General features: G+C 41.6%; 1 long non-coding RNA gene across 1 annotated transcript; it reads right to left on the bottom strand.

The window, feature by feature from the left end:
- Positions 1–1524: 1524 nt before the first annotated feature.
- Positions 1525–18217, bottom strand: LOC114688006. The gene is made up of 4 exons (XR_005091179.1): positions 17936–18217; positions 16615–16734; positions 13339–14930; positions 1525–1652 (listed from the first exon to the last, which is right to left on the bottom strand). It is a non-coding gene; the product is annotated as an uncharacterized LOC114688006 (long non-coding RNA).
- Between the last annotated feature and the right edge of the window lie 4703 nt (positions 18218–22920).

The raw sequence follows: 22920 nt of genomic DNA, 5'->3' as shown, positions 1-22920 counted from the left end.
TGATGTCCATGCAGGTCATTGTATCCTCTGGGACTGAAGTGATGGACAGTTGTGAGCCACCATGTGGTGCTGGGAATTGAACTAGGGCCTCTGAAAGAGCAGCCGGTGCTCTTATGCTTTTTAATGAACAGAACATGGACATTTACAAAGACTAGTTGATATATGTAGGGTTATATAATAAATTCTTAAAAGCAACTTAATAAGAGCAGCTAAACGCTAAAGGGGGTGAAATAGACACTCGAAGAGTTGTAGCACCCACTTCTCAACTCTAAAGAGTGAGGATGGATGAAGCTGTTCCTGTTAAGAGTCAACTGGGCACACATCTGAAATCAGCAGTGACTTTAAACTTATAGCACACAAACAGTGGGAAACGGGATGGGACAGACTGTGGGACAGGAGGAGGTTCTGCTGTCTGAACAGGGTCGAGGTTTTGGAAAGCACGCCACTATTTCTCTTGGCATCGTCTGTCTCACACCTGGGGCAGCACTGAGAGAAACCAACTTTGCATTTTCTGCGGTGACTGAGGACCAGCGAATTTTTACGAACTCAGAGCAGATGTTCTGAGGGCTTTCAAGGGCTCCTTTTGGAGAAAGGCTTTCCACAGCTTAAGAGGTATGACTTAGTTTTATCTAATAAAGTTAAATTTCATGCGTGAGTCCCTCAAGTGCATGCAAGCTCCATGAAAGATAATTGTTTTTAACTTCGAGCACATTGTCAGCTTTTTATCCAATTAGAAAAGGTTCAAGAAAGCTAGACTGAATTCAATGAGATTGTATTAACTGTAGAGATTCCCACATGCTGCTACTCACACCTTGGTTAGTTTCCTGCCCCTTAAACTGCACTACTGCTTTGTTTCCTGAAATTATCAGTCCTGGACTGTGTTGGTGACAGATCTTGCTTAATTTATCTCCTTATAGCTCATCTGGCCTCTGCCCATTCCTACAGATGGTTTCCCAAAATGTCCTAGGGTAAGTTGGGCAAATCAATGGCTTCTTGGGATTAACCAATGAGGTTAGATGTAACTAAGTAATCTTTTATTGGTAATAAAATGTAAGAGGAAAAGAAGATTAAGTGAAGAGTTTTAGATGATGATAGAAAGGGGAAGTAGAGTGAAAATTTCCCATTCTACCTTTGTTTTTCCATATTTAGTTCTGTAGGGAAAGTTCCCTAGGGCTTTGGGTATTTTTCTAAGTATACTACGTATGGGCATGGTAGTGATTATAGAACTGTCAGCGCTATTTCTGATGTAATAGAAAATGTAGCAATCAAATATGATGATGCAACAGAGTCAATAAAACATAACATTTAGGGCCGGGCGGTGGTGGCGCACACCTTTAATCCCAGCACTCGGAAGAGCAGGCGATCTCTGTAGTTGAGCAGAGCTACAATGACTCAAAAAAAAACAAGAAAATGAAAAAAAAAAAAAAAAAAAAAACATTTAGGATACTCATTCTTACAGTGTCTGGGGTGAATTACATGTCCACCAAAGCAGCCAAAGTCTAGCAAGGTGGCCTGATGCTCCCTGACCCTCCCCTGCACAGCTAAGGCAAGGCTGGCCTGGCCTCACAGCCTCTTCTCCGTGCTTCCTTTGGGGCTTCTGCTTTCACTGTCTGGAATTAAGCACATTCCGTCTAACTTTAACTTCATCTAACCTATAAAATACAAATAAAAGTGCAATTAACATAGTTCTCTTACAATTAGTAGATTTCCCAGAGGCTGTGTTATTTCCAAATATCCCATACGCATTTACCCATGCAAATTCCCCTAAAAATTGTGTAAAGAAAAAGAAAAACCCCTCTATGAATCCCTAAGAATTAACCTTCCCACTTGTTTCCAAAGTCATCTTTATGAAACATGAATTTTCTCCATCAGGTCCAGCTTCCTCGGAGTCTCCAAGTCACCCTTGGAATGCATTCTCGCTCACTTTGCTGGAGGAGCTGCCTCTGCCTATCCACCCACTCTTCTCCCACACACGTAGCATAAGATTTCCTGGACTCGGAGCTGGGAAGCTCAGGATAGCGTTAAGTCTCTTTCTAAGAACCCAAGTCCCCTGGATGGTACCAGCCATCAGCCCTTTTCTTTTCCCAGCATGAGATTCCTGGCAGAAATCAAAGTATTCTAAAGAGACATGTGTGACCCTCCTTTGGCCCTCAGACTGCTGAAATAATGGATCTAAAGAAACTGAAATTTCCACAGGCATCTCATACTGGGAGAAGAAAAAGCCTGGCACCCTGGCACTGGCAAAGAAGGAACTTGTGTGCCAGCAAGAGATCTCACCATTCTGACATCCATCAGAGCCACCTGTTAGCCTGGAGCTGAAGCCATGGGCTGTAGAAGGAAGCAAGCTGAGAAAGCCATTCAGAACAAGCCAGTGAGCAGCTTTTCCCCAAGGCCTCTGCTTCAGTTCGCCCCTCCATGTTCCTGTCTCCAGCTCATTTTCTGATTTCCTTCCATGTTAGTTTGTGACTGGAAGTTGTAAGATGAAATAAACCCTTTCCTCCCCAGTTCACTTTTCATCATTGTGTTTATTATAGTAACAGATGTTGTATTTTAAAGATGGCCAGAGACCTACCTTGATGGATTGGAGTCGTGGGGCCTCACAGTGAGTGAGGGAGAGATATGCCATGCAAACAGTCCTCATGTGGAGAGTTTTATTAGTGGTATGGGAAGAGAGAGGGGAGAGGGAGTGCAGAGGGGCCTCATGGGGGAAAGAGAGAGAAGAAAGAGTGGGTGGGGCTATGAAGGGAAGAAGAAAGAGAAGGCAGGCAGGACCACACCTTTTGAAGGGACATAATGATACAGGCTATGTAGGATGACCTTGCAGGAACCTGAGTGGCCCATGGTATTGCCTGATTGTTGGCCAGGTTCCCAAGGGGTGGGCCTGGATGCTAATTTTCTTCCCTTTTGTTTATTATAAAAAGGTGAGTTATGGATAACAAGTGGGGTAGAAATGAGGGTGCTGAATTCTCGAGACTACTTCCTGCTGACTTGGGATGAAGTGGGGAGGAGGAAGTTGGGAGTCAGGGTCACACACAGCAGGAGGTGTGAGTAAATAAGCATTTGGTTAGCTGTCATCATTGAGACCTCAGGCATTTGATCCTTGCTGAGCTGAGAAGGCAGGTTGCTACGAGAAAAAATAGATTGTTATCATCAGCCCTGTGAGTGGTGCTAGCCATGGGAAGAGTGGTAACTGCCAGAAAGAATGGAATGGAGGAGTGCCCTGGTTGTACAGATGAGGCAAAGGTATGTAGATGTAACCAACCGTCTTATTAAATAAGAAACACAGAACCAATGCAAAGAAGAAAGCCAAGAGGTCAGAGCTAAGAGCTAAAACCTTACCCTTCCTCCTGCAGTGGTCCTACCTCTCCGAACCAGAGCTACTTCCTATGTGTCTGTATTTTTCTAGTGTTTCTGTTCTGCCTTCTCATTGGTTGTAAACCCAACCACATGACTGCCTCATCACAGTCTGTCTGTATAGACCTCCAGGTTTTCTATGATTGGTATTGAGATTAAAGGCATGTATATCCAATACTGGCTGTATCCCTGAACACACAGAGACTTACCTAGCTCTGCCTACCAAGTGCTGGGATTACAAGCGTACGCCACCACTGCCCTGCTTTCCTATGGCTTGCTAATAACTCTGACCCCCAGGAAACTTTATTTATTAATATACAAATAACATTTTAATACAAATAAAATATCACCATAAGGGTGAATAAGCAAAACATGAGAGCAGATATGCCCTTCATTGGGACATCTTGGAAAACCAGGTTTCAGTTGCCAGGCAGGTGCCCACTTGAGCCTGGAGAAGTGGTACCAGCAGTGAGGTCCCAGGAGCTTGGGGGATGGTATGCCAAATTGAGGGATGATGTGTTAATCAGGAGTACCTGAGCCATCACATCTGCTGTTTCTCTGGAGGTGAGAAATGCCTCTATCCATCCTGTAAAAGTTCAACAAGCTAGAAGATATTAGAGTTTTTATGAGCAGGTATGTGGATGAAGTTAACCTGCCAGTATTTGCCCAGTTGAAATCCTCAGCTGGTACAGGGACTGGTATATCTGGAAGGCCCCTGCAGGTTTGACCTTGGCATGAGTCTGGCAGGAGGGGTGGATCTGTGCAGGAACCTGCAGGTGTCTGTGAAACAACTGGAATAGATTTATATCTTGATGCCATAGCAAAGGGCTAGAAATTCACAATGAAGTCTGTGAATGAGGCACACCTACCTGTACTTTTAACAGGAAACTTATTAATGAGCTACCAAGGTATTTGTAGCCTTGGGGTTGGGGGACGAGTTGTAAAACTGGCAAATCTATTAATACCCTGATCAACAAACACCATCAGATCTGAGAAGAGTAAGTAAAGAGCAGAGGTGAGACAGCTTTCCTATCTTTACATAAATAAACTTTAAAGATAAACTAATTCCCCAAGAGATATAAGTGGCTGACCACTGAGGACAGCCACTGCAAAATGTGTTGTGTCTAGACCTAGTATTAGCTCTAAGAAAGTGAGGCCTGTGAATTTCACAGAGAACTGGGAATGCAGCTGAAGCCTTATTTGCCACTGTTGAACTGACAGAGCCTGGTCATCAAACGGCATCAGAGATCTGAGAGATATGGCTGGACATTACTGTATAGTGGTTAGTAATCTGCATTGTGGCTGCAGCAACCTCAGCTCAAATCCCAGTCACGGCACCAAATGTTGTATTTTTAAAACAGCAGGAGAGACACACCTTGGTGGGTTGGAGTCAAGGGGCCCCACAGTGAGTGAGAGAGAGACATGCCATGCAGATAGCGCTCATGTGGAGAGTTTTATTAATGGGGGGGGCAGAGGGTGGGAAAAGGAGTACAGAGCAGCCTCAAGGGAGAGAGAAATGGAGAGAGAGAGAGAGAGAGAGAGAGAGAGAGAGAGAGAGAGAGAGAGAGAGAGAAGGTGGGGCCTGAGGAGAGAAGAAGAGATAGAAGGCAGGTAGGATCCAGCCTTTTAAGGGGACATAGAGATATGGGATACATAGGATGTCAGGATCCTGGGCAGGCCAAGGTATTGCCTGCTTATTGGCCAGGTCCCCGGTCTGAATGCTAACAACAGAGATGCAAACTAGGACATACTAGAACTCGGCCTCTGGGCAGTGAGAAGGGAAACACGGAGTTCTTCCCCAGGATCTGCAGCTTTAAGATCAGCAAAGAATGTAAGAAGCAAAAGCAAAAGGGGTTATGGATGTGTAATATACCCAAGCTTTTGTATAATATTTAAGGGTCCAGCCTTAATATTGTACAGTTCCAGGGGCCCAGGAGAGACGCTACCATCGGAGCGGGAATGAATCCAGATGCACGAAGCTCTTTGGTCTAATTCGTTTATTCATCTGCCCCACCATCATTTAGTCACCTATTCCACTCTCTCAGTTCTCTTAATTCCCTTAAATCCAAGTCCCCTCTCCTTCTCTGGTCTACATCCTATCCCAAGCAGCAACACCTCATGTTTTGTATACAATACAAGATAGTAGGGGTCCCTGCTAGAGGCTTCCTGGCAATTAAGAGTGGAGTCAGTTAATGGTTGGAATAAATCAGAAAAGCAATTTATGCACTAGAAATATATCCTTACTGTGGTTAGGTGAAGGCATTACAAGTCTACCATAAATGTGTTCAACTATAAACTTACAGGTGATAGGGTAGGGAAAGTCTGTAGGTCACTAAAAGTTAAAACTGTCACTTTTTTCATCTGCTGCCAGTTTCCTGACAGGGCAGGGGAGGAGTACTGACAGCTAGTCAGTCTGCATCACAGCTTGAAATGCCTGGCAAAAGGAAAACTCTTCTGATCTAAGAGGTTCTCTGGGGCTGTGTGAGAGAGAGAGGGGGAGGCCTTGATTGGCACAAGAAACAAAGCTTGATGGTCTAGTGGGCAGGAGCTTGGCCTGTGAGACAGGTTGTCTCAGAAAGGACATTTTATCTTAGTTTGGGGGGTTTTCAGGTGTCTAACAGACAGCCTGGTAGCTATCTGTTCCTTGATGGTCTTTTAAGCCTGAAAGGTTGCTTCAGCCTTGGCATTCTACACCTTGATGCATGAGCTGGCTTCTTGGAACCTAGGGCCTATGCTAAGACACTTTGATCAGCCTTGGTGCAGGGAGGAGAGGACTGGACCTGCCTCTGCTGAGTCTACCAGGCTGGACTGACTCCCCAGGGGAGACCTTGCCTTGGAGGAGGTGAGAATGGGGGTTCGGTTGAGGGGGGAGGCTGGGGGGTGGGAGGATGGAGGACAGGGGAATCCATGGTTGATATGTAAAATGAATAGAAAATCTCTTAATAAAAAGAAAACAAAGAAATTTAATTAAATAACAGAGACAAAACAGAAAACAATTAATTAAAATAATTAATTAATAAAAATACAGTCTCCCATCATGATCCTTAACTGCCTATACCAAATAAGAGACAGATAATATATACAAACAATAAAGCAAAGAATTGAGAAACACATTGTGGCAGATACACAGAGTTATATTCACACACTCATATATATCCCTATGTGCATGTATGGATACCAAGAATGTCAGAGATGAGAAATCAGTCACAGACAAGAGGAGATAGAAAACGAATGGCCAGATCATGCAGTGTTATGTGAAGAACTTAGAAATTACATTTTTAGTGGTAAACGTAAACAAGGCTCAGACGACAAAGACTATTGTGCACCATTATGAAGAACTTGGATAGATATAGACAGATACATTATTCTGTCTCTTGAGAAACCTAACCCAATATTCCACCATAGTGTGGGCTATGTGTAGCAACATCCTTTCAAAATTATAATGTAGAAAATGGATAAAAAATTTACATTTAATCAAAATATTATTATATTATTTTCCCTCCAATCCCTGCCATGTACCCTCCTCCCTCTCAAATTCATGGCCTATTTTTATTGTTCTAAGAGCTATGGGCTAATAATACCTGCTGGGAGAAGGAGAATTAATCTCCAGGGATGAGTCTCCTAATTGGTTATCCAATACCAAATGGTTAGCCTTAAAAAGGTAGACTTTTATCAACCGAACATGGCATAGCAATATCCAATAAGATAGGCATAATCTCTCATATGAGGGCTGGAGGTGGCAACCCAGTAGGGGGAAAAAGGTCCCATGATCAGAGGAGGGCCGCTCTTTTCTGAAGGGAAATGGAGGAGCAGAGAATCTGAGGGATAGAGGAGATAGAGGGGGTGGGAGGAGAGGAGAGACAGGAGGCTGCAGCTTGGATGTATTGTATGAAAGAAGAACAATTTTTAAAAAAGAAATAAAAGATTCAGATGATGAAAAAAAGGTACACTTTTAAATGGTCTACCTTAAGTGGACCATCAGGTGATAATAATGGTCTATAATAGTTGTATAGTTTAGACCCTGTGTACTATATAATTAAACTAGCATTTCACACCTGCAATTCCTCTAAAACATACTCAAATATTAATATAGGAATATCCTATAATATACCAGATCAGTCATCCTCAAAACATTTAGTCAGATCATTTAAAACAAGTATCTTCTGAAAACTCATCCCAGCCAAGAGAAAACTAACGAGATGTGACAGCTAAATACAGGGTTGCCATCCCAGATGGGAGTATAGTAATTGTGAACTTCAATCAGTAATGACATCAGTATTCACTCGCTAGCTGTAGCAACCACTTTTGCCTATAAAGATGTTCATATAGGGGACAGTGTATGTATATGTGGGGTTAGAATGATATCTTTATATCACATGAAATCGTCTATAAATTTTAAAATGTTCTGAAGGAGTCTATTGAAGCTTTAAGTAATTTGTATCCATGATACAAGGTTTCATCATTTTCTTCAAATTATAAGTGTGTATGTGTTTTAAGATTTCTTTATTTATTATATATATAGCGCTCTGCCTGCATGTATGTCTGCATGCCAGAAGAGGGCACCATATCTCATTACAGATGGTTGTGAAACACCATGTGGTTTCTGGGAATTGAATTCAAGACCTCTGGAAGAGCAGACAGTGCTCTTAACCCCTGAGCCATCTCTCCAGCCCCATATATACATACACATATATACATACATATAAATATATATGGTTGATATATTGAGCACCCCAATAAACTTATCTGAGGGTCAGAGGACAGAATAGCCACCATATTAAAATTAGGTTTAGGCAGTGGTAGCACGTGCCTTTTGTTAGTTATTTAGCTGCGTTGTGTTCTTACCCTGCAAGGAAGTGTCACGAAACACGACAGAATCCGCTTATAAGAGTTTATTAGAGATAAAGGGATAGAGAGTGCAGGCCTGTGGGAGAGACACGTGCGTGGAGAAGAAGGGGGACTGGGAACATGGTGCTCCACTTTAAAACCGTCTGGGGGCGTGGCCAGGTCACGTCACTACTCCACGTGTGTGTGTAGATCACATGGTCACGTTGCGGGCTTACGTGGCCATGTAACGTCACGGATCCTGGTTACGCAAGACGCCTTGACCCAGAACTTGCTAGGCGGAGGTGTCCGGGTCCACCGGGTATCCTGGTTACGAGAGACACCCTGACCCAGAAATGCCTATCCTGACCTGGAATTGGCTAGGCGAAAGTATCCGCCTGGTATATGCGACCGTGGGGGCGTGTTGTGAACCCTTCATTTTTAATCCTAGTATTCTGGAGGCAGAGATCCATCTGCATCTCTGTGAGTTCAAGGCCACACTGGAAACAGCTAGGCATGATGACACACACCTTTAATCCCAGGAAATGATAGCAGGAAGCAGAAGGGTATGTAAGGCATGAGGACTAGGAATTAGAGGCTTTTAAGCTTTTAGGGTTTTAGCAGCAATTGAGCTGAGGTCAATTCTGATGAGGATTCAGAGGATTTAAATCTGAGGAAACAGGATTGGCTGAGAAGTTAGCGAGGTGAGGTCAGCTTTGGTTTGTTCTGCTTCTCTTATCTTTTAAAACTCACCCTAATACCTGGTTTCCGGGTTTGTTTTTATTAATAAGACCTTTTAAGATTTGTATTATATATATTCTAAGTGAGAAACAGCAAGTGTGCAGAGATGGTTCAGGAAGAAGCAGAAGCTGGAAAAATCTAATACAATAGAAACTTTTCACAAACAAGACTTGTGTAGACAAAGGAGGCATACATATCAGACTCTCTTGTCTGATATAGATGTGCATGTGGACTCCACATCTCAGTACGTGCCACCTGGGAATCTATTAGAAATATCACACATTTCAGGCAGACATCTCCTACTCAAGTGCAAGCCACAGCAGCCAGAAGAACTAGAAGGCATATTCAGACAGAGACTCAACTGCTGGACCAGAGGACACTAGGCCACCAGAACTCCAGCTAGACCTCCCACCTGAGGACTTCCTCCCCTCTCTTAGTGCACCCCAGACACTACCCCCAATCGCCCCTCCACTAATCACAATGTCCCAGCCCCCAATGCAGATGGAGAGCCCATGCTCAACAAGAGGCCAGACCAGCTGCCAGAAGTCTAGTCCTCAGCTTGGAGAAGAACTCTGTTCAAACATAGGCCACACAGACCAAAAGACCAAAAAGGAAAGAGAAACCAAGAAATAAAACACCCACCAAAGATAAACTTGACACCTACTTGTAAAATCACCTCAAACCCAGATGCCTGGATGCCAGGCTAAGAATACAATCAACGACAGCCATGGTGATATGTCACCACCAGAGCCCAGTTGTCCTACTACAGCAAGCCCTGAATATCCCAACACAGCCAAAGTACAAGAAAAAGACCTTAGAACCAACTTTATGGAGATGATAGAGGTCCTTAAGGAGGAAAAATGAATAAACCCCTTAAAGAAATCAAGAAAAACACAAACAAAAAATTGGAGGAAATGAATAAATCCCATAAAGAAAGCCAAGAAAAAGCAGACAGTTGAAGGAAATGAATAAAACCACTCAAGACCTGAAAATGGAAATAGAAGCAATAAAGAAAACACAAAATGAAGGAATTTTGGAAATGGAAAATCTAGGTAAGTGAACGGGAACTACAGATACAACCAAGAGAATACAACAGAGGGAAGGGAGAATCTCAGGCATTCAAGATACAATAGAAGAAATAGATACTTCAGTCAAAAAAATATTAAATCTAAAATATTTCTGACACAAAACAGCCAGGAAATCTTGGACTGTATAAGGAGATCAACCCTAAATATAATAGGAATATAACAAGGCGAAGAATCTCATCTCAAAGGCCCAGAAAATATTTTCAACAAAATCATACAAGAAAATTGTCCTAATCTAAAGAAGGAGATGCTTATAAAGGTACAAGAAGCATACAAAACACTAAATAAATTGAACCAGAAAAGAAAGTCCCCTCACCACATAATAATTAAAACACTAAGTATATTAAACAAATAAAAAATATTAAAAACTACAAAGGGAAAAGATCAAGTAACATATAAAGGCATACCTATTAGAATTACACCTGACTTCTCAGTGGAAACTATAAAAGCCAGAAGGACATGGACAGATGCACTGCAGAGTGTAAGAGACCATAGATGACAGCCCATACTACTATAGCAAAACTTTAAATCAGCCGGGTGGTGGTCCCAGCACTCGGGAGGCAGAGCCAGGCAGATCTCTGTGAGTTCAAGGCCAGCCTGGGCTACAGAGCGAGCTCCAGGAAAGGTGCAAAGCTACGCAGAGAAACCCTGTCTTGAAAAACCAAAAAAAAAAACAACTTTAAATCAACATAAAGATATATTTCATGATAACATGATAAGTTCCATTTCAAATAGTATCTATCCACAAATCTATCCATACAGAAGGTACTAGAAAGAAAACTCCAAGCCAAGGATGTTAACAACACCTATGAAAACACAGGAAATAAATAATCTCACATCAGCAAAACCAAAACAAGGGAAGCATACACTTATACACATACCACCAGCACTATACCACCACCAATAATAACACCAACAACAAAATAAACAGGAATTAAAAATCTTTGGTCATTGATATCTCTCAATATCAATGGATTCTATTCCCTAAGAAAAAACACACAGAATAACAGAATGGAAGCCAAACCAGGATCCATCCTTCTGCTGCATATAAAAAACACATCAAAGATAGAGATTACCTCAGAGTAAAGGGTTGGAAAAGATATTCCAAGCAAATGAACATAAGAAACATCCTAGAGTAAGCATTCCAATGTCTAACAAAATAGATTTCAAAGTGAAATTAATCAAAAGAGACTGAGAGGGGCACTTCATACTCATCAAAGGAAAATCCACCAAGATGACATTTCAATTCTTAACATCTATGCTCCAAATGCAAGGGCACCCAAGTTTCTAACAGAAACACTACTAAAGCATAAATCAGACATCTACCCTCACACATTGATAGTGAGAGGCTGCAATACCCCACTCTTACCAACAAATAGGTCATCCGGACAAAAACTAAACAGAGAAATACTGAAGCTAACAGACATTATGAACCAAATGGAGCTAACAGACATTTATAGAACATTTTCTCCCAAACACAAAAAAAAAATCTTCTTGTCAGAGCATCACAGAACCTTCTCCAAAGTTGACCACATACTGGGTTACAAAGCAAGTTTCAACAGATACAAAAAATATGGAATAACCACTGCATCCTATCAGAACACCACAGATTAAAACTGTATTCCAACAACAACAGAAATAAAGCTTACAAACTCAGAGAAACTGAACAACTGTCTACTGAGTGACGGATGGATCAAGGCAGAAATAAAATAAGAAATTCCTAGAATTCAATTATAATGAATATACAACATACCTAAACCTATGAAACACAATGAAAGTAGGGCTAAGAGAAAAGTTCATAGCACTAAGTACCTACATTTAAAAATTGAGGAGATCTTATTGTGATATTTTATTTGTACTGAAATGTGATTTTATTTGTATGTTAATAAATAAAGTTGCCTGGGGGTCAGAGCTAATAGCAAGCCATAGCAAAAGGTGGGCGGTGGTTTGCAGGCCTTTAATCCCAGCACTTGGGAGGCAGAGCTAGGCAGATCTCTGTGTGTTCAAGGATACAGCCAGCATGGAGACACATGCCTTTAATCTCAATACCAACCATAGAAGACCTGGAGGTCTGTACAGACAGGCAGTGTTGCTGGAGGACTTCTCTCCAGCTTTCACCAAACCCTGCAGTCCTACAATCCACGTATAAAATAATCACTCAGACGCTTATAATACTTATAAACTGTATGGCCGTGGCCGGCTTCTTGCTAACTGTTCTTTTATCTTAAATTAACCCATTTCTATAAATCTATACCTTGCCACGTGGCTGGTGGATTACCGGTGTCTTTACATGCTGCTTATCCTGGCGGTGGCTGCAGTCTCTCTCTTCCTTCCTCCTGTTTCCCCAGTTCTCCTCTCTCTTTGTCCCGCCTATACTTCCTGCCTGGTCACTGGCCATCAGTGTTTAATTTATATAGAGTGATATCCACAGCAAGGCAGTGACGAGGCGGTCATGTGGTTGGGTTTACAACCGATGAGAAGGCAGAACAGAAAGTCAATAAAAGGACAGACACACAGGAAGTAGGTCCTTGCTGAGGGGAAGGACAGCAGTGGCAGTGAAGGGTAAAAAAGGATTTTTATCTCTTAGCTATTGCTCTGAACTCTTGGGCTTTTAACTCTGCAATTGGCTCTGTGTTTCTTATTTAATAAGACTGTTCATCTATAAGACTCATACTAGGAACTTAATAGCACACCTGAAAGCTCTAGAACAAAAAGAAACAAACGTACCCAATGGGAGTAGACAACAGGAAATAATCAAACTGGGGGTTAAAGTCAATAAAATAGAAACAGAGAATAATCAATGAGTCAATGAAACAGCCAAATGTTAGATGGATCTTTTGGAACCCCACAGAAGAGGGGAAGGAAGGATCATAGGAGCCAGAGAGGTTGAAGATACCAGACTGTATACATGTTATAGTTGTGTAGCTTGATGTTCTTGTGGGACTCCCAACAGTGGGAGTGGGGGTGTCTCTGACTCTTTCACCTGCCCTTGGTACCTTTTCCTCCTGCTGGGTTGCCTTGGTCAGCCTTGACATGAGGGATTGTGTCTAGTCTTACTATAACTTGTCATGCTATGTTCAGTTGATATGCCTGAGAGACATGATCATTTTTGGAAGGAAATGGAGGAGTCAATCTGATGGGTAGGGGAGTTGGAGAAGAGAACTGGAGGAATGCAGAGAGGGAAAGCTGCAGTTGTGATGTAATGTATGAGAGAAGAAAAACAGAAGGAAAGGAGGGAAGATGGGAGGGAGGAAGAGCAGGAGGAAGGAAGATCTATGTGGAACCATTACACTCTATAGCCAGCAACCAGACTCTTAGGCACATTAATTCCTACCTTCTATGGGTGAATCGTCTTTTGTGCAGTTCAATTCTCTGTAAGTTAGATCGTTTTTTAGCTTTTTTTTTCTTCAAGAAGTAGAGAGTATTTTGATAATAAACTGTAAAACAAACAACAAATAAACAAAAAACAGAACCCAAACCACTAAATTTCATGAAAGAATCATGGCTTTCTACTTTCTCCTTACTGATACACAGATCTACTAAGTCCTGATTACTTATATTTTTGGTTGTGAGCCTAGCCTTTAACGGCTGAGCCATCTCTCCAGCCCAAGTCCCGATTACCTAAGTAGACAGAGCCTAAGATTCCCATCACCCCACAGTCAATGTAGTCCTCAGCCTCCTATTTGAAACCACAGGTACTTCCAGGACTCCAGAAAGACCATGATTTGAAAGGCAGGCAGGCCCACTGCCATGACTCTAAAGGGAGTGAGCCATACCCTTCCATGTTAACATGAGATGAAAACGCTAACTCCTGGGGAAGATGAAGCAGACAGAGATATTTGTATTCAAGAATGTAAACTGCCTTGGCTTTGGGAGGAAAGGGGGTTAACTAATTCTGAGAAGCTCTAGGTTATTTTAGAATGTGAAATAAAAAAGAACTCAACATGCATCTGTGGAGCATTGTTTTGTTTCTCAAACCCTCTTCCTTTCAACCAGATTACTCCTCCACGCACATGCTCACTCTCTCCTGGTTTACAGCTGACTGGCTTCTCTCTAGAACTGAATTTCTTCTCTTTCCTCCCTGAGTCTTGTCCTCCTTACCCCACCACTTTGGCTTCCTCCATTTCATTCACACCAAGTTTGAAATGGATCGTCAATAATACCCCAGGATAATTAGTTAGCCATCTTGCTATTGGACTCAATCTAGTTCTCCTCCTCAGCTCTTAACACATTGCTCCGTCCTGGTTTTGCATCACCATTTTTTGCCGTCACTTCTTGTTGTTTTTTATAATCTCTTCTCCCTCCATCCACCCTTTAAAATGTAACACTTCCTACAGTCTTGTCACGATGCTTCCTCCTCATACAAAATCTTTCCCAGTGATGCCATGTATTGCTATGGTCTTGCCTGCTGCCTGTATGTGCTAGAATTTGTGCTCACTAAACACAAACATATTAGGTTCAACTCAGTATGCCCAAAACTGAAATCAACACGTGCCAACTTAAACCTATAACTTATCCTATATTGTCTACCTCTTTGAATAACTTCATGGTTGCTGAATTTACATCATCAGAATATGAAAGTCACAATGTACTTCTTGGACCCCTTAATCCCTGGATATCTACATTCATCAGCATCTACTTCCTTGGTGTTGTGCTCTTTACCATTCAAAGTCACCTCATCTCATGTTCTTCAGACACTTATCTCATTATCAAATTAGAAATAGACCTTCTCATTTTTCTCTTATTGTCTTGGTGACTCTGTTTTCTGAGTCCTGCAAAAGCACCATCTATAATCTAAATTCACCTACATTAATTCTCTATTTGAAATGTTGCAATGGTTCTCCATGGCTGTGATGCCTTCCAAAAATGACCACAACTTTTAACTTCTGTATCCACATACAACTGCAATGTGATTTTGAAACTTCCCTGGTTAACAAAAGGAAAAAGAAAAACAGTGAAGTCTTCTGTGTGAGCTGCCTCCTAGACTTCCTTTGGCAAAGAGAATGTGCAAAATCAACTCTGATCTACTATTAAGTTAATTTTTTAAAAAGATTTATATATTTATTATATATACAGTGTTCTGGCTATGTGTTTACCTGGAAGCCAGAAGAGGGCACCAGATATCATTACAGATGTTTGTGAGCCACCATGTGGTTTATGGGAATTGAACTCAGGCCTCTGGAAGAGTAGCCAGTGCTCTTAACCTTTGAGCTATCTCTCCAGTCCTCGAGTTAAATATTTCAAGAGAACTGGCTCATGGTCATCCTCAATCTTGGAAGTCTGCAAGCTGCTATGTAAACAAGCCAGGACATTCTAAGGTATTATATGAAGGTGGGTCACACTGTTAGTCATTCTAGCTGGCTGCCTCTTCTCGGAAGCTGAGGTACCTGAACTGGTAACTGACCACATACACACGTCTAAGTTTAGCTAGGACCAGAGAAGTCACTTAGTGGAGATCAGCCTAAACTGACAAACCACAGAAGCATAAGATAAGTAAGACATTGTCTTAGCTTCTTAAGTTTATGCTTGTTTACTAAGCAGAAAATCATACTTGATTTAAAATAATATTTAGAAGAAAGAACTAAATTTTTCATAATGGGGCACAACACAAGCTCTGCATCCCCCTATGTCTACCTAGGGAAATATCATTTCTTCTTCACTTAGAAATGTGTACTTCAGCCATTCACGCTTCTGTCTCCCACCTCTGTGACATTCTTGGTACACACAGTTCTAGACATAGTCTCTTCTAGGAAATCTGTGTCAATACGAGACTTTCTGGACAATGTTGTAGACACTAGTCCATTTTTCTTCATTTTTTTAGACATAGATTTTTATATACTCTAGGCTAGCTCCACACTTGCTGTCCTCCTGTCTTAACATCCTGCATAGCTGGGATAGTAGGGGTGTGCTACTGTACCTGGCCAACACTGATTTGTTCACTCTCCTCTAAGATTCTGGAGAACAGAGTCCATGTTCTTCCTGGACTCTGTCTGACACATTGTATGACATACAGTAAATGGCTACTACTTGGTTAAAATGAATGAGTAAAACACCCTAAATACACTAGTTTGCATGCATTTTAAATTTTTCAGAAATTCTCAAAACTTTCATGAGCAGAAATCCACACATTTGCTCATTTGGCTTCTATATTTCACATAATCCTGGCATGACAGAAGCAATTAGGAATTAGCTGAAGAACACTTCTTGGATAATTTCTTCTTAGCTCCTCTTATCCACAAGCTTATCCCAAGATGAAGGAGCCCTATACACATACAGCGTGTATACACATACAGCTTGATTTCTCAGTGCGAATGAGAAAAAATAGAAAAAGAATAGATTTGACCTCCTAGTCTAACAAAGACAACACTCCCCAGAGTTCACTCCACAAGTCCACATAAATACACTTCAGTTTCTCTAATGAGAATGGATTTCATTTTTTCCAAGACAATAGCTAAATCCAAGGACAAAGTAAAAGCCACAATGTAAGCCCATGGTTTATTTTCCCCCAAACAATATTTCTTCTTTATACTCTGTTAAATGCCAGGTGCTACAGTGGAAACTCTCTTCACCTGAGGCAGACATTGTCTATTGATTCATCTGGGATACTTACAGATAAAAGCAACCAAAAATGAGATTGCCAACAGGAGGAAAAGTGTCATCAGTGATATAAACAACAGTGAGGGGCAACCACCAGGCTTACTTAGATGAGGGGTGGGCTTCATTTTGGGAGCTGGAAGGAGAACCATATTCATTTCATGAGTATTAAGTTTCATCCTTGTTTCTGCTTTTCCTCCCTCCCCATCTCCGTATTCTCTATGTCACATAATTACTAATAGTTTAAACATTTAAAATAATAAGAAAATAATGTCCATTGGAAAATCTGTACAAAATCCATAAAAATACACATAGTATTGAAATAACTGGTATTAATATTTTGAGATATGAAAAATAATTTGAATATATATCCACAAAAACTCTTTGATCAAATCCTTTCAGCAAGTTCTCTTTGGTGATGGGAGATGTAATGGACTAGGATCTCAATATGTAGATCAGGCTGGTCTGCAACTCAATATGTAGACCAGGCTGGCCCCAAATCCTCGGTGATCCTCCTGCCTCTGCCTCCGGAGTGCTGGAATTACACCACACTGGCCCTTTCAGCAAATTTTAAAGGATGTACATATAGTATGTTTTCCCACATAAAAACACAACATAAGTACTGTCATCTGCCTGTGACTTTCCTTTTACACTGTCTTGTAGGTACATTTTCACGTCACCTTGTTTTCTTGGTGTTCTTTACTGTGGTTGCAGCAGGATATATTCTAATACCTTCCAGACTGTCTGAACATTAAAGACACATATACAATAAAAGGTAAATATCTCTAATCATATTCCACTTCTTTAGCATATGGTCAGTCTGCTAGTCACTGGCTCAAGACTGGAAACCATTTGCTAGATGAAGGTAAATTTAGTGGAGGGCAACTGCCTACCGAGGGAGAGGCTCTGCTTTGATCTATAGTAAAAAAAGAAACAGCTCCTTCAAGATAAGAGCTCCACACAGAAACAGTTTTCATAAAGTTACAATATACTGTCAAAATAGAGGGGAAAAGCTCAATATTGAAAAGTATGATTTCAGTTTATGTTCATTTTTATAAAGCAGGAAAGGCTATATACAATATATATTTACAAGAGTACAAGATACAAGGTATAGTTTCTGTAAATGGCAAGAGCAAAAACCATGCCAAGCAAGCTTTTCTTTCCCACTAGAAAACTCTACAACCCTTAAAGTCACTCTACAAAAAATTCAATCCCCTGAGACTCCAGTAAAATCCCAGGCATGAGCACTGAGAGGATTAGTAACCAACATCACCCATAGTTTATTATTGACTCTTCCTTTATCCTTCCCCCAACATTAAGTCCAGAATTTTTTTTACCTGTAGCAGAATCTGAGTAGGTGCCTGAGGAGTTGGATTCATTCTTGAATTTCACTTCTGCATAGGTGATTTCAGAAACACACCTCATCTCCTGCCTAAAACTCGTGGTATGTGAGAACCAAACACAGCGATAAATTGTCATATCACACAATTATATATGAGAAGAGGTATTTCCAGATGGGATATCCCATATGAGAATGAGAAACCACAACACGGAATCACTCAGGTCACATACAGAGATGCAACATCTTCAAACACCAAATTAAGAATTGTAGCGTCTGAACCTACTCAGCACGATATGCAAATACTATAAAGAGGGAACTCAAAGGGGGAAGGAAAGAATTAGGAAGGAGGAGAGAAGAGGAACCATGCTGTGAGAAAACTCTGTCCTAAGACACTCTGCAGCAAACATAAGTTCATGTGCATCTGTATGCAAACGTGGTTTCTGGCAAACTGGACAACGTGAGCAAACACTTAAGGCACGACAACATCCATTTTGACTGAACAGCCAAGTTCTGACACCACATCCTAGATGACCATTGGCCCCTCACCATTGTGTGGGCTCCCACTTCCCACTCAGCTGCCTCCAGCAGAGGGAAGGCAAAGCTCACATCCTAGTGCTTCTGAAGCTGCTCCTCTGAGCTCTCTGCTTCCCACTGTCTTCATAACTCAGTCATGGGCACTCACCACTCACTGCCACTAGCCACATCCTGACACAGCTCTGGTTAGCAGCTGTGGGAGGAGGCTGTCTCTTTCCTCATGCCTCTCTTCCCTTGATCCCTGCACTGCTCAGCACCAGCCTTGATCCTTTTGGTTTCACAGCACTGTTGCAAACAGTTGGGAGAATTAATCACACTGTACCAGAGGGGAAACTTAAACTAGTTGCTAAAAATGGGATCATTTGAGTTCCTCCTGTAGACATTGTCCAGCTCATACCCACATGCTCATCCTCCAACTCTTCCAAACACTTCACTTCTTAAAATCTCCTCTAGCCACTCCCATGTTCATACACATAACACGGCCCACACACACACATACTTTACCCATGCTTAGGCTACCCTATGCAACATTATGAGCCTCTGAATCCCAACTCACTATGGAGCCAATACTCTGCACAGGTGCCCTCTTAACCCTTCCAAATGCCCAGTTCCTCCATCAGAACCCTCTCCTAACCTATTTGCAGTTCTGACTCCCCACAAGAAGTGACCTAATTGTGGGAGCCTGTTCTCGGGTTCCTGGGTTCCTCGTGGCTTTACCCAGCAGGTCTGTATAGAGGATGATTAGGACCACGGACCTGAGTGCAGGTGTCTGAGATGGTCTGCACTTGGCTGTGCTGGGGGAGGAGGTCTTTTGCTCCACCCCTTAGCATCTCTATAAAAACCCTGGGGCAGAGACAGTCGGGGCCCACTGGAAAAGGTTCCAGGCCCTCTCGAGGCTATCCTTTATTTTCTATCTGTTTATCTCTGCAAGATTCTCCACTATAAATCCTTCTATCTAATATTTCCTGCTGCTCACACTCAAGAAAACTCTAGGGAGCTGTAGAGTTGGTGGGTAAATGCCTCACACCTAATGAGTTGATATTCTCCTCACCATGCTGGAGCACAGACTCCCTACAAGTGACCATTCCATAGCATAGCTGCCCTCCTCACCTCTCAGGCTCTGAGGTCTCACACCAGACTGCTGCTTGGAGACTCTCTCCTGAATCCAGCCACTTTCTCACCAGCATGCTCACATTCCCCTCACTGCTTGGGCTCCAGTTCTACTGTCAAGCCAACCCTTAGCATGGTCACCCAGACCCTGGGGCAGACCATTGCTGCCCCACACCTGACCCTTCCACAGACACTTCCTTGCCCTCCCTACACCATTCTTTATTCAGTAAGTTACTAAGTAACTGAGGTACCACAAGGAGGGAAATAAGATATGATAGAAAATGAAGTCCTGTGTAATTATTGAATCTATCGAGTATTTCCATAGTGATAAATATGCCTACACACCACTTCACTCCAATCACAGATGCTCAGCGATTTTACCCTCTCAGCAAAATATATTTCTAAAATTATCATATCTCTCTCACACACTACAATAAGCGATGCATAATATTCAAGTGGCTTACAACAACAAATATTTCTCATTTGTGTATGTGTGGTGATATTTGCATGTTAATAAAGTTGCCTGGGGATCAGAGATCAAATAGCCATTAAGCAGAAGTCTGGTAGTGGTAGCACACGCCCTTAATCTGATCACAGGGCAGCAGAGTCTCCCTGTAGTCAAGGACACAGCCAAGTGTGGTGACACCAGCCTTTAATCCCAGTACCAACCAGAGACCTGGAGGTCTGTATAGACAGGCAGTGATAAGGAAGTCATGTGGCTGGGCTTAGAGCCAATGAGAAGGCAGAACAGAAAGGCAGTAAAGACACAAATCAGACAGGAAGAAGCTCTCTCTGGGGAAGCTACTGCTGGTGGTAAGCTAAAGCTAGTCGTGGCGATTGCTGTGATCTCTTTGTCTATTTCTTCTGTATTTGGCTCTGTTTCTTATTTACTAAGACTGTTTAGCATTTCATCCATATTTGGCACCTATGTGGCAAGAATTCATTAATAAAACCATTGGTGGCCTCACAGGCCAGGGGTTACATTCCCAGGCCTGGCCGGAGCTATAAGCAATCCAGCTGCATGCAGTCAGAGCTGCACTTGACAGTAGCCACAAGTGGTTATACACAGCTAGAGCTGCTTGTGGCCAGATTGCCAACTCATGTGGTTGGAGCTTAAGGGAACTGGAGCTTGAGCCGGAATTGGCTCAAGCAGGAGCACATGGCTGGACTTTTACCTTTTAGCCAGAAAACATGGCTGGATATGGCTTTTAGCTTTTTTCTCCTCTCCTGGTAAATAGTAGGCTCTCTCTCCTCTCCCTCTCCTCTCTCCTCTCCCTCTCTCTCTCTCCTCTCTCTCTCTCCCTTTCCCTCTCCCTCTCCCTCTCCTCTCTCTCTCTGCAACCAGGCTAGGTAGTCTTTTGAAATTTTCTCAGACTTCTACTGTTCTACGCAGATTTGGTAAGTCAATTAAGATATCAGATATCTTAAAGGGAGACATTACTTAAAAGAGAAAAATTTTTCCCACGTTAAAAAAGTGGGAAATATTTTTACAATGGAGGGATATTGATCTTTATCTGATAAAACATTAGGCAGTCTGAAAAATGGAACAATTACATGAAAAGATTAATGTTGATGGGATGTATGTAACATCAATTATGCATATTATTTGTTTACTTATTAAATTGTAAATTTTACAATTTAAAAAGATAGTCAATTTAAGTGCCAAGATAAAAGCTTTAGAAAAACCTGTTAAAATGAATTATAGAGAAACTCAGACTCAGACAAAAGAATTTAAGGGTGAAATTATTTCTTGATTGGATTATAAGGTTACAGAAAGACAGCCTGTTTTCAAACAATCAAACTTAATTTATCCAGTAACCATACAGCAACTACCTAATGAAGGGCATGTACAAACTAATTGGACTCCAGTTGAAATGTTAGATTTAAGGAGGTTTAAGGAGGCTAGTATCTTATGGCATACATTCTCCATTTGTAAAGCAAATGTCAAACTTCTGGTCAACTTGTGATAGGATTAATCCTCAAGACTGGAAAGAATTAGTAACTGCTGTCCTGGAAACCAGAGCACATCTGCAGTGGCAGATGTGGTACAGAAATGAGGCTGAGACCATAGGAAGTCAATGGAGAGCTAAAGGTGTGGAAATTTCCCAGGATCAGCTTCTTGGAGAAGGCCAATATATTTAAATACAAAGACAATATTTATATGATAACCAAATCTTAATTCTATGCTGCAGGGCAGCCATGAATGCATGGGACATAATTGAGGAAGCAGGAAAGAAAATTGAGTCATTCACAAAAGTTATACAGGGCCTGAAACAATCCTTCATGAATTTCCTACAAAGGCTATCTTTAGCAATAAAGAGAATGGTCCCAAATTCAGAAGCTAGACAGATAATAATTGAATCTTTGGCTTTTGAGAACATGAATGCAGCATGCAAAAGAACATTTAGGCTGTTAAAGGCAAGATCTGCTCCCTTGTAGGATTGGATAATGAACAAAATTAATTCTGAGTCTCATGACCATGTTGATATGTGGATAGGAGAAGCAATTTCAAAAGTTTTGAAGAATGTCAGATGTTTTGGGTATGGAAAGCAAGGTCATTTGAAAAGGGAATGTAAACAGGGGCTTCCTAGAAAGAATTTTTATTCCAGGAACAGCAACAGAATCCCCCTCCTTTCTGGAGTATACAGAAGGTGTGGAAATGGTAAACAATGGACCAATGAATATAGATCAACAAGGGACAGACAAAGTAATCCTTTGCCTCTGTCCTCAGGAAACTCCCATAGGGGCCTCAGGCAGGCCCCCACAGCAAATCCAGTTCAGACATTTCCTGCCATCATAGAAGAAATTACACCCTACTCAGTGCAATTAAATAACCAAATGCCCATTGGAATAAACCAGGCTGCTTGGGGTGATAGAACAGCTGAGGTAGAGAGAAAATTCAGGAGAACCCATAAAGCAATTTTTTTTGCAAACTTCTATAAATGAACAAAGACTAAAATTAAAAATACTAATAAATGATGTTTTGTTGTCTGGTTTAGTAGACACAGGTGCAGATGTGACAATAATTGCACCAGAACTTTGGCATCCAACTTGGCCTCTTCAGGTGGTAAACGTTCAGCGGTTAGGGACTGGAACATTATCTCAAGTGAAACAGAGTGCAAGATCGCTCAAATGTATAGGTCCAGAAGGACAGAAAGGAAAATTAAAGCCATATGTGGCTAACATACCTATGATTTTATGGGGACGAGACCTATTACAACAATGGAATACTCAGATTAACATCCCTCCAACCTCAGAAACAAATCATAAATTAACACATGTTTCTGAGAGAAATATTAGAAGGTATTATTCTAATGAATGGTCACCAGCCATCCA

This window comes from Peromyscus leucopus, chromosome 3, assembly GCF_004664715.2.
Source record: "Peromyscus leucopus breed LL Stock chromosome 3, UCI_PerLeu_2.1, whole genome shotgun sequence".
NCBI lineage: Eukaryota > Metazoa > Chordata > Mammalia > Rodentia > Cricetidae > Peromyscus > Peromyscus leucopus.
The sequence above is the reverse complement of the archived record's forward strand: the minus strand, read 5'-3'. Positions and strand labels throughout refer to the sequence as shown.